Genomic DNA, 12125 nt, shown 5'->3' with positions numbered 1-12125 from the left:
ACACACAAAAAGGAAAACTACAAAGGATGACTCTGTTTTGTGCATGGAACACACCTGACTTGGTTCCTTTTTTTTTTGAAAAAAATTTCAGTACTGTTTAAATTACTAACTAAAAAGTTGTCCACTAGATTGTTTCTACAGCTTCACTATCCTTAACAAAATTGGTCTTTATAATTTTTATAACATTTTATTAACTTTTTGCCAAATAATCTGAAAAAAGAAATTAGAAAGTTTATTTCTGCAGTGAAATTTTATCATTTCTAAAAGATTTTTTTTCTGAAATCGAAAATGATTTTATTTGTATTTTGAAGCTTCCCAAATAAAACATTAGTGACCAGGTTTAACACATTATTGGCCGCCTCAGATAGTGATAAAATATGTAACAAAGTAGGTGCACCTCTTCAATGTCCACAATGGTTCCCAAATAATAGCACAGCTATATTTTTTATGTATTAACTTCAACTTTTTCTCAATGAGACAATTTTATCAAAACAGACTATAAGTAAAAGAAAAGCAAAAATAAAACTCAAACAAGTTCCACTACTTTATATAAATAAAACTTGTTAAGTGAAAATCAAGCATATTGATATTGATTCAAGGATTTAACAATGCTGAATATATAAAAAACAAACAAGCTAGCAAACTAGTTATGTTAAATTGCATAATACCTAAATCTTTTTCTTTTTTCTTTTAGATGAGGCAACCCTTGGTTGACCTCAAAGATTGCAAGGACCTTGTCAGCTTGCAATCCGTTATTTTTTATTTTTGACGCCTACAGCACCTGGTCTTCCTAGGTGGTCTCCCATCCAAGTACTAACCAGGCCCAATCCTGCTTAGCTTCTGAGATCAGATGGGATTGGGTTTGTTCAGGGTGTCATGGTCATTGACACAATATCTAAATCTTGAGTGGAGATTAGAAAACTGGTAATTAGTAAATAATATTAAAGTTATCTTAGAAATGCTAAAGTGATCACATAATTAAAGATAAAGGATTAGGGTTTTTTCTTTTCTTTCTCAAAAGAAAAATAATTCAACATCTTACTACAGAAAATAAATTGTCACAATTTAGTTTATTCACCATATATTTCTTTATGTTTCTTTCAAGTTGTCATTGCTCTCGGAGATGCAATTTGGGGGTTTTGTATCTTCAAATCCATGTAAGAGTAACAAATGAAGACAAAAAAAAAAAAACAAACAGGAGTGATTCAGTTCTTCCCAGGTCACCCGACTCATCGGTTTAACTTTTTAACATCAAATAACTCAAGTTTTTTCCTATCCCCAAATCCTGTGAACTCCATATTTCTAAGGCCTTCCAGAAAGGAGATGAGAGTCATATAAAGGGCTTTCTTTTTTCCATCATTTTACTTTCTAAATTCCTTCATCCCAACTTGAGTTTTAATTAACAGGCACTATTTTATCTCCTGAATTTGCTGTCCTCTCTTTTCCTGATTTCCCATAAACATGGCCACCAATTTTGGCTTTTATTCCCCCAAAACACTATTAATGTGTGATCATTGTGCAATATAACTTTTTCCAAAGCTCTATGGGTAGTGTAGGATAATTACAGTATTCTACAGAACATGATATAAAATCAGATTGAAATGCAATTTTAAATCTTATTATCCTTTCTCTACAGATAGTTATTGACATAGAGTTGACCAAGAGGTAATGGTAAGCCACCTTTATTTATTTTAAAAATTCCCTTTTATTCAAATGGTAACAGAATTTTTTAAGGTTTGCATGATTTGGAGGAAAAAGGAACTATCGACCTAAGGAATGTTAAAAATTATATGAATAAGTACATTGGATTATAGGGTGTGTGCTTTTTTTAATCTTCAGTCATTTTCTCATCATAGAATCTTTAAAGTATACTACATATATACTTATCATTCTAGGATTCTTTAGTTGTTAGGAAGAATGGTGGGATTTTTGGTTAACTTTGAACTTGTCAGGTCAATTATGCAAGTGAGAAAATTTCTTAAAATCACAGGGGGAAATAAAACAAGACATTAATACCAATAGATAGGGAAAATGGAGTAAAACTAAAGACAGAAACATGGATCGATCTAGTAGAAGGCAGGAAAGGAGGAAAGAAAAAAAAGCAAATGAAAAGTATGATAAACATAAAGCACAATAAAAGATGACACACATAAAAATAAACTCAATATTTACAATAAATTGATTAACCTTTCAGTTATATCATTTAAGGAGTTTGAATATATTCAGGTGATTCTTAGGAAAAGGTGGGAAATGTCCATCCCTGGATCTTTGAATCGAATTACTTATGACCATATCAATGCACCAGTTTTATATTTCTGCCTCTAGGCACCAGCGCATATGCTTTTAAGTCTAAATGTCATAGGAGTTATTACTCGTGTCAATGATTTCACTGTCTTTTGTAGACTGGCTATATTGAAGCATCGCTCAACAGGTGGCCAATCTTTTAAATGTATAGGAAACTCTTGCCTATAGAATGAGTTTCTGTAAATTAATGTCACTTTAAATACTAGTTTGCTACATTCTTTTTCTTCTAAAATAAGCTGATACCCACATGCTTTATTTTCTAGGTATGATTTCTTTATTGTGAGTCAGTCTGTGAAAGACGATACTGTCACTCCCACTCATTATAACGTTATCCATGGCACAGTTCTCTTGAGCCCAGATACAGTATAGTGTCTACCTTACAGACTATGCCACATGTATTATAATTTGCTAGTAAGTATTTTTTGATACTGATTTTCCTTTAGCTCTATAAAATTGGTCAAAATTGAACCTATACTTTTTGAACCTTCAAATTCATATCTCTGAAAATTTAAATTCAGGGAAAGTAGATATGAAGTTAAAATTTTTTTTTTGTTCTCTTTAAACTAAAGAATGTCATCGGAGTTCCTGCTCCTTATCACTATGGCCATAAATTGGCTTACTCTGTGGGCCAGAATATTCACCAGGAATTACATCATTCCTTGTCAAAACGGCTCTTTTACCTTTGACCTACAGAAGAAAGCCTGATGGGATGTTGAAGACCTCAAATTGTAATTGTTTTTTCCCTTTTGATGCTCTACATCTCACTTATTTTCCTAGGTGCAGAGTTTTAAATTCTAATCATTCTTGATTGAGTGTAGAGAAGATTGAGAATGGTACACACCATTTTCAATAATATCACTGACTTAAGATGAGACTTCTGATTTCCAGACAGGAGAATTGACAGTGAGGATTTTGTCTTGCAATTTACATTTCAAATGTGTTACAATGACTTTGTGATTAATCATGCTCACTTTGCACTCCTAGGAATGCTATTGTACTAATTGTAAAGGTTATATGTTAGTTACATGAAGATTACGTCTATGGACATGTAAATTCTGCTTGATAAATGATACCCACTTTCTTGTAAAATATTTTAATTTTAAAGTACATAAAAAAATTAAATGAAGATTTGCATTTAGTATTTTGTATAAAAAATAACCTGTATACATGAAGTATTGTTGTGGCGCGTTCAAATCTAAGACCCACGGAGCCAATTGAGATTAATTACGAGCCTTTATTAGCTGGCTGGCGACTGACCCGCCCCACTAGAGAGTCAGCCCCGAGCCTCCAGAGGAGGCAGCTTATAAAGCCTGAAACTACCTCCTGGTTGGCCTTGATCAAGCAAGCAAGCAGATTACAAAAGGAAAAGTTAGCTGTTAGCGTCCAGCACAAAGAAATACGGTTTCTGGTGGACAGCTATGTTATCTGTACTCCAGTGGCAATATTGTTTTATTTTACTTTTTGGGAGCCTTGGAGCTATTTTCTCTGAGGCAGCTGGTGCCTGGAGATATCACTCTCTGCTCTGTCCTTGGCGCTGACTTACTGAAGAATTGATACCAATAACCATAACAACATATTTTCCAAAGTCGTAATGGCCAGAATAAAAAGGGGAGATGTGAACAAGGAAGATGTTATTGAAATGCATTTTTACACTGTTACATTCCCTGCTGGTTTTCTAAGAGAATTCAAATCATTGAATCTTCAACCCTGAGTGGCTGGCAGTTTGCTCTGAGGACCATGAGTTTTACTGCCTGTACTCGCCTTTTGACATAGGCAGTTAACTAATTAATTATACAAAGTCCAAATAATAACTCTAGAAATGCTTATATTAGGGGTTCTGTAATGGAGGAAAGCAAAGTAGTCAACCACAGGGATCAGTTCAACATGCTCTCATACCAAAATCCTGTCCTCCGGCGTTGTTCTTCTCTGTCCCTGAGCCTTTGTCTAACTAAAGCCTCTAAAAATGCCTGAATGGTTAGTATAAGAACAGCAGGTTTTACCTAAAGCCATACAATTAAAGCAAGATCTATGCTTTATGAACACATTAGTTTTACACATATGAATTAATATATAAGATTCTTAGTTCATTTTACAGATTCTGAATATATCAAAACAAACAAGAGGTCTTTCAAACATGATTTTATAAGGTGTGATCTCTTTACAGTAGAGGGTGCATCGTGCCCTTAACAGTGAGGAGGGAAGGAGGCTTACCCAGTTTTCGCCAGTTTCTAATTTGAACTTGGTTAAAGTTTCTTTCAGGGTCTTATTTATCCTCTCTACCTGTCTTGAGCTCTGAGGCCTGTAAATGCACTGTAACTTTTAATTAATTTTTAGAACCCTGGCTAAAGATCGACTGGTCTGGGCGATGAACTCTGGGGTTATTGTCAGACCCCAGTGTTATGGGCAGGCCAAATCGAGGCACTATTTCTGAGACTAATTTCTTTGCTACTGCCTTGAGCTGTCTCCTGCTTGGTGGGGAAGGCTTTAGTCCACCCTGACAAGGTATCAATGAACACAAGTAAATACTTAAATCTAGAAGTTCCAGGGCTTATTTTTGTAAAATCTAATTCCCAATGTTCTCCCGGCACTTGTCCACGAAGTCTTGTCCCTTGTTGTACTATCTTGAAGGGCCCTGGATTCACTTGTGTGCAGATGTGGCACTGGGTCGATACCTGCTTGTCCATTTGTTGCAGTCCCAGAATATAATAGTCTCTTTTGAACAGTACAATTAACTTGGTTCTTCTCAAGTGAGTTCTCTGGTGAACCTGGGTTATAAGGTCTCGGCTCAAGGCCTCAGGTACTACAATGCGGCCGTCCGGGAGCCTAACCCTCCCAGTAGATTACTCTTTGCCTCTTAGCTTGTTGCATAGTTTAACTTCTCCTGAAGTGTAGGTAGGGGTGTCTGTTAGCACTCTGGGCGGTAGGGCCAGCAGAATGTCAATTGGCCCCACTGGTTTTCTGGCAGCCTCTTTGCTACCTGTGTAAGTGTTCACAGTCTTGTTTTCACCCCACCGCAGAGCTTGAATCACTGTTACTAGTTCAGTCCGCTGAGCTGAGGTTCTGTGGCTTAGGGCTTGTGTCTAGATGACAGTCCCTCCGGTAACTACTGAGGCGCTAACATACCTGATTCTCTCTGAGACAAACCTGCTCCCATCGGTCATCCGGTTGTGGCCATGGGACATCAGTCAGGTCTGGTCTGAGGCAGGTATGTTCTCTAGGACCTCAAGGCAGTCGTGTATGGGCTGCTTGGGGTCGTCATCTGGTAGCAGGGTGGCTGGGTTGAGAGCAGCAGTTTTCAGGAACTGAATGTGGGGCTTATTGTTGTTAAGTAGGACTTTAGTCATTTTCTTAATTTAGGTGGGTGATATTAACTTAATCCTGGTTGTTGAAGATGTGCAGAGCTACCTCAACTAGATCAGTCAAATTTTTGTCTTTAAACCTTCCTATCTTTTGTTACTTTTTCCTAATATCTGGGGCCAACTGACTGACAAAAGCAAGGTTTTATCAGAAGCTGGCGATACCGGTCAAGAGCCTCCTTACCTTGTTCGGTGTTGGGGTCCCAAGGAGGATGGGTGTACGGGAGGACATATTGAATAAGAGCTGGGTCTGTCCATTTGACTCTAACACAGCCTTAGAGCTCTCCCGCAGGATCTGCTCCCTTTCTTCTGAAGTGAATAAAACCTGCAAGAGCTGCTGGCAGTCATCCTGGTGGGCTGATGAGTGAAGAAAATAGTCTCTAAAGGAGAGATTAGTCCCTGTGGTTTTTTTTGAGAAAGAAATGTTTTTATGTTTCTAGTTATACAGGTCTTTCCTGTTATCTGAAATTCCAATTTTAATATCAGACCATGTAATCACTCAAATCATAGCTATCTAATTATTATAATAGTTTTATTGTCATGGCCCAAATCAGAGCCATGCGCTTTGCTTCTTTATAAGCCCTTTGTTTCTGAATAGTTAGGTCTATTCTTGATATTCATGACATACAATTATTTATAACAACTGAAATTATGACTGAAAGATATAGACAAATTTCTAGGAACTTTATACAATTTCCAAAAACACTTATATTAGTAACATGTATTTATAAAAATGTAACCTAAAGAAGGTTAAGCATCATTTATTACTTGACAATGCTTCTTATATAATTTAATATATAAAATAGACTGAATTAGCTTAACATTTTACAAAGTGACAAAACAAAACCTTTGAGATTTTCCAGGTGCCCTCTGGGAAGTCTTAAAGTTATTTTGAGATAAAACAAAAGATCCAATTTAGATTTTATGTTGGGAAATTTGTCACAAGGCTTGATCACTTGATTAAATAGGATCACAGGTTACTATGAAACAATACTTAATTATTTAACCAAAGTGATAATAAAAGATTTCAAAGGTAAATACTACTATATAGTATTAAGAAGACTCAGTTTTTTAAATAAAGACTATAAAGCACAATAAATTATTTTGATAAGATATAGAATCTTTGTTTCCTAAGTGTATTGTTCACAGATAAAGAAAAATCTTTTACAATCTCTTATTAGGAACAGACCAATAATCTAAACTCCAGTTTTGTGTCAGTACACTGTTGATATTAAAGTTTATTTTAAAACCTTATGATAAATATATTTAATTTTAGCCGACTTGACTATATAAAACAAGATTTTCTCTTTCTCTTTTTCTTTACAACTTCATATGTTCACTTATGTTCTTGTCCTTTATTTTCCTGTCAGGATTTCTCTTTACAAACCTTCTATGGCTTTTCTCATTCTTTCAGTTTGCCTCTTTTCACTCACTCAGAAATAACTACCTTTAAGACAAACACCTTTCCTTCGATTCTCTTCAAAATAAATCTCTATACTTTATTCCTTCTTTTGTGCCTCGAACGACCTTTAAATAACCTGAAACTATTTTAGGATAAAATTACCCTCCTTTTTCTTAAAAACACATCTTTTATATCTCAAAACACATTTATTTGTATTATTCCTAGTAATTCATTTATATATACTAGAATTCATAACTCTTAGTATCCTTAATTTCTAGAGAAAACAATGAAGTAGGCAATTGTAAAGTGTTTTATATATCAGCATTCAATAGTTTAGCAAATTTATGAATATACCAATTTTATAATTTTAAAGGCATATATTTTTTCATAGTACAATCTTAGGAAGACTTAATTTATCTATAAGAGCTTATTTCTTTCTAAACCAACCAAAGCAGAGCTCTTTTATAAATCCACCTTCCCATAAAAATAAACTCCAACCCAAACCAAAGGACCAGTTAGAAAGGAGACTCTACACTCTGTGAACCTTCTAATCAAATTCATGTTCAGTTACTCTCCAGACTCAAACCTCCAACAAATACACATCCATCTCTCCACTATCCCTCAACGACATCCCCGTTTCCAATCTCTACTTACACAACTATTTTCCTACTGCTCTTCCCTGCTCTAATCTAAAATATAAAGAAGGATTAGCCTAACAGTCCCCTATTAGCTTTTTTAACTCTTGTATTTTCAGTATTAAAAACAAACTTACTTCTATCACTGGGTGAATTATTTAAACTTCTTGTACCTCAGTTTTTTTTATCTGAAAGGTTGTTTACAGTTGAGTGGCCCCTCTCATGGCCATCCTGTTCCAAATGTGGGCTAATCTAACTGGCAGAACCTCTGGAGATCGAAGGGGGTGATGCGGGACCCATAACCTTGGGCCTGCCGCCTGAAGTCTTTGAAATTACTGAGACACTGCAGAGGAGTGGGTCTGGAAGAAGCTTGACTCATGGCAGTCAGAACAGCAGTTAAAGAAAATATGATACCTGTAAAAGTTAAATAAGTTAGAACAAGAGCCACGTGTTCCCCTGGGGACCAGTCCCACGGGGCAGCGGCAGCTAAGCCGAAAGAGGAAAGAAGGATTAATAGGCCTATGAGGATAGGAAGAAGGATAAAAACATATGACATTCAGAGAGACCACAATTTTAAAAACAGACACCAAAGAGACAGAGATGACGGACCAACACAAGACAGTTGCCAGCTCAAACAGGACAAAACCAACCAACGAGGGTCAGGATCTGACGTCTCAGTCCTGACCAGACTAGGGAAGTTATGCCACGTCCAGCTTTCCACTAGTTCATAGGGCCCAACCAACCAACCAACCAGATACCCAGAAACCTGGATACTTGTAGTGCAGTTTGACTCACCGGTGAAGCTGCTCCAGATGGCTTGTGCCCAGTTATTACAGAATTGACTGATTCTCCCCACTAGAGAATCGGAATTGTCCACCTGCCCTCCTGGGCGAGTCCGCCAGGCGTCTGGGGCTGAGGAACGTCTCCCAGCGGCCGTCCCCTGGACGGGGCAGGTCCTCGCCCAAAGTGGTCAGGGTCATGGGTCTTAGAAGTCTTAGGAGATCTCCCCGACCCCACGGAAATCTCGCTGGGGCCTTCAAATGTTGTGGTGCGTTCAAATCTAAGACCCACGGAGCCAATTGAGATTAATTACGAGCCTTTATTAGCTGGCTGGCGACTGACCCTCCCCACTAGAGAGTCAGCCCCGAGCCTCCAGAGGAGGCAGCTTATAAAGCCTGAAACTACATCCTGGTTGGCCTTGATCAAGCAAGCAAGCAGATTACAAAAGGAAAAGTTAGCTGTTAGCGTCTAACACAAAGAAATACGGTTTCTGGTGGACAGCTATGTTATCGTACTCCAGCGGCAATATTGTTTTATTTTTCTTCTTGGGAGCCTTGGAGCTATTTTTCTCTGAGGCAGCTGGAACCTGGCTATATCACTCTGCCCTGTCCTTGGGGCTGACTTACTGAAGAATTGATACCAATAACCATAACAACATATTTTCCAAAGTAGTAACAGCCAGAATAAAAAGGGGAGATGTGAACAAGGAAGATGTTATTGAAATGCATTTTTACACTATTACAGTATTGTTTATTCTTTGTACTGGAGTGGGAATTGAACATATTTTTGGTGCGGCTGTAAATAAGGACAGGCTTGTGATTTAAAAGTTGGCAGTCTAAGAACATTGAAATGTTTTGTCACTTTTCCGAAATGAGGGAAATCAAGAGCTATCTTAACATATCGATTTCATTCACTCTCTTGTGCATGTTCCAAGTGTGGTGTTAATTGTGTCAGCTGTACCACAATCAAAAGACGGTCTTGAATAAGCTGTTTAAATGTAAGTGTTATGTTTTTCCTGAAAGCAGACACATTTTTTCTTCTCCACTTAACCCATCTTTAGATAGACTCAGGAAACAATATGTGAAACTTTGTCTTCTTATACTTCTAAACAGATTAGTGTTTTGGGGAGAGGGAGGAGAGTAGATTAGCTTCAAATATACAAGAAAAGGTATGTTTAAAAACAATATAACTGTTTTGATTATAAGCAAATTAACTTAGCTTTGTAATCTGAATCAGTCTTATAAGAAATAAAATTAAAACAAGTCATTTAAAAATATATTATAATCCAGATAACATTTGACTAGCAGTACTGCCAATAATAATAAATATAATACAGGAGATGGATCCATAACTAAAAACAAATTAAGGCAAGATGTTCTTTTCTGAAGTTAGAATTTGATTTATGATAATACATTTCTAGGGATCTACAAAACTTATTTAGAAGGAATAAATTTAAAGTATTTATTAATATCTTTCTGAATATTTTTTATAAATGCAATATAAATACTTATTCATAACACTATATAATGAAAACTTCTAAATTTGTCAATTTAAAATTCAATAAAGGTATACATGTTAAAATCATTTAATTTGATCTCGTTACTTTTAAAAGATATGCTGATCTTAGGCTTCTTAATCTGATTACAAAAAACATTGTTACTTTTCTAAGAGAAATGGAAATATTGTGACTAGGGCATTATCTGGTTTTATCAGCCTCTTAGTGCTTTATAAATTAGGTGAAGGAAGCTGGGTTTCATATTTATAGGAGAAAGTTTTAATGTCCCAAAGGCTTGTAAAATTTCTATAATATATCGCAGTGCCTAAGTTTCACATTACTGATTAAGAAATGGGAGGACTAATTAAAGGTCTTTGAGGAATGGATTTGGCCTAAGTAGCGATACAATATATAATAAAAAAAAAATGAACTTCCTGACTCTTAATGAATAAATAACATATATCTAATATATATGAAACTTCCTACTGAATATAGCTCAGAAAGCTGGATGAAATATTAGAACTAAGAGTTGACATAGCGAGACTTAGACAGCTTTCCTTAGAAAGGCCTGCCTGCTAGATTGGCCCTTGGCTGATATCTGGGAACTCAGAATCTGGAGGGTCCCCACTATTCTCTGATAAGAGTGCCTTGCTGTGCCTAAACTGTTTTTGCAAACTCTATGTTTCTGCTGAATCTCTTTCCTTCTGGAATTCTCGAATTCTAGTACGTGCTAAGCAGAGAGTACCTGGTCGCACAGCCTCTAATGAACTTCCCTGGCAGACAACATTCAAACGCATAGTCAGAAGTTATTGCTGAAGGAATTAAGTGTACCTTTGTGACTGTTTTCTAGCTTTTGGTATCTTCTGGAAATGCTTGGCTTATAGCTGCTATCACTCCAACCTATGCCTCTGTCACCAGAGGGCCTTCTCCTCTGTATGTCCAAACGTTCTGATCTTATAAGGATATTGAGTCACTGAAGTAGGGCCTATTTTAATCCTGTATGACCTCATCTTAACTTGATTATATCTGTAAAGACTATATTTCCAAATAAGGACACCGACATAGGTAATGGTTAGAGCTTATTGTATTTTGGGGAAAACGAATCCACAACAGGGCTGAACAACATGTGAGCAGGAGGAATATAGAATTAGAAAATTTGAGGCTAGGTGAACTGAGATGCAGTCTGATAAACAGTAAATTGAAATAAGAGTGGGGGAGGAAAATAGCCTCAGAGACCTGAGTAATACTGTCAAGCATACTATCATATGCATAAAGCAAGCCCCAGAAAGACAAATGTTGGGGAAAAAGACAAAGAGAATATGTGAAGTAACAATAGCCAAAATCTTACCATATTGTATGAAAAACCTTTAATCGAAATATTCAAGAATTTCCATGAACACCAAGTAGGATCCACTCACATGAAAATAAAATGGCCAAGGGCAAGTAGTAAGAGAATCATGAACGCAGTAAGAGGGAAGTGACTAGTCATGTACGAAGGCTCCTCAATGAGTTTAATGGCTGATTTTCATCAGAAACCATGGAGGCCAGAAGGCAGTGGAATGACAAAAATGCTAACAGATAAAAATTGCCAACCAACACTTCTCTACCGAGCAAAAATGTCCTTTGATGATGGAGGTGACATTAAGACATTCTCAGATAAAGATAATCTGGGAGAATTCATTGCTATCCCCAGCCTGAGAAGAAATGTTAAGTGGAGTCCTTCAGGCTGAAATGAGAAGATGGTGGAGTAACTTAAAATCTACATGAAGAAATAAAGTTACAGAGGTAAGTATAAATATAAATAAGTGCATAAAATGTATAGAGTATAAATATAAAAATATAAATAACATTTCTCTCTGATTTAAAAGAACATTACACGATATAAATATGATAAATACATGTCAATGAGAACACAGTATATGAAGATGTAATTTGTATGACAATAATGGCAAAAATGCTATTGAAATTAATCTGGTATTAATCCAAATTAGCATGTTATAAATTAAAATGTTAATTGTAACCTCCAGGGAAAGTAGTAAGAACATACTGCAGAATATGTAACAAAAGAAACAAAATGGGAGTTAAGTTGTACACTAGAAAATAACAGTAAAAAACAGTAATGGACAAATTTTACAATAAAAAGTTAAAATATA

At 36.1% G+C, this 12125-nt stretch overlaps 1 protein-coding gene and 1 pseudogene across 2 annotated transcripts in view; both read right to left on the bottom strand.

The window, feature by feature from the left end:
• The window catches only part of TTC36 (tetratricopeptide repeat domain 36), a 146436-nt gene extending 137611 nt beyond the window's left edge, over window positions 1–8825 (bottom strand). For both annotated transcript variants that reach the window (XM_036220616.1, XM_036220621.1), the window contains exon 1: window positions 8493–8825. The gene's annotated coding sequence lies outside the window, so the exon portion shown is untranslated. The remainder of the gene's footprint in view (window positions 1–8492) is intronic.
• On the bottom strand, window positions 770–888 carry LOC118603550 (annotated as a pseudogene).
• Window positions 8826–12125: the final 3300 nt, after the last annotated feature.

The sequence above is a fragment of the Rousettus aegyptiacus genome, unplaced genomic scaffold (genome assembly GCF_014176215.1).
Source record: "Rousettus aegyptiacus isolate mRouAeg1 unplaced genomic scaffold, mRouAeg1.p scaffold_m13_p_5, whole genome shotgun sequence".
Lineage (NCBI taxonomy): Eukaryota > Metazoa > Chordata > Mammalia > Chiroptera > Pteropodidae > Rousettus > Rousettus aegyptiacus.
The sequence above is the reverse complement of the archived record's forward strand: the minus strand, read 5'-3'. Positions and strand labels throughout refer to the sequence as shown.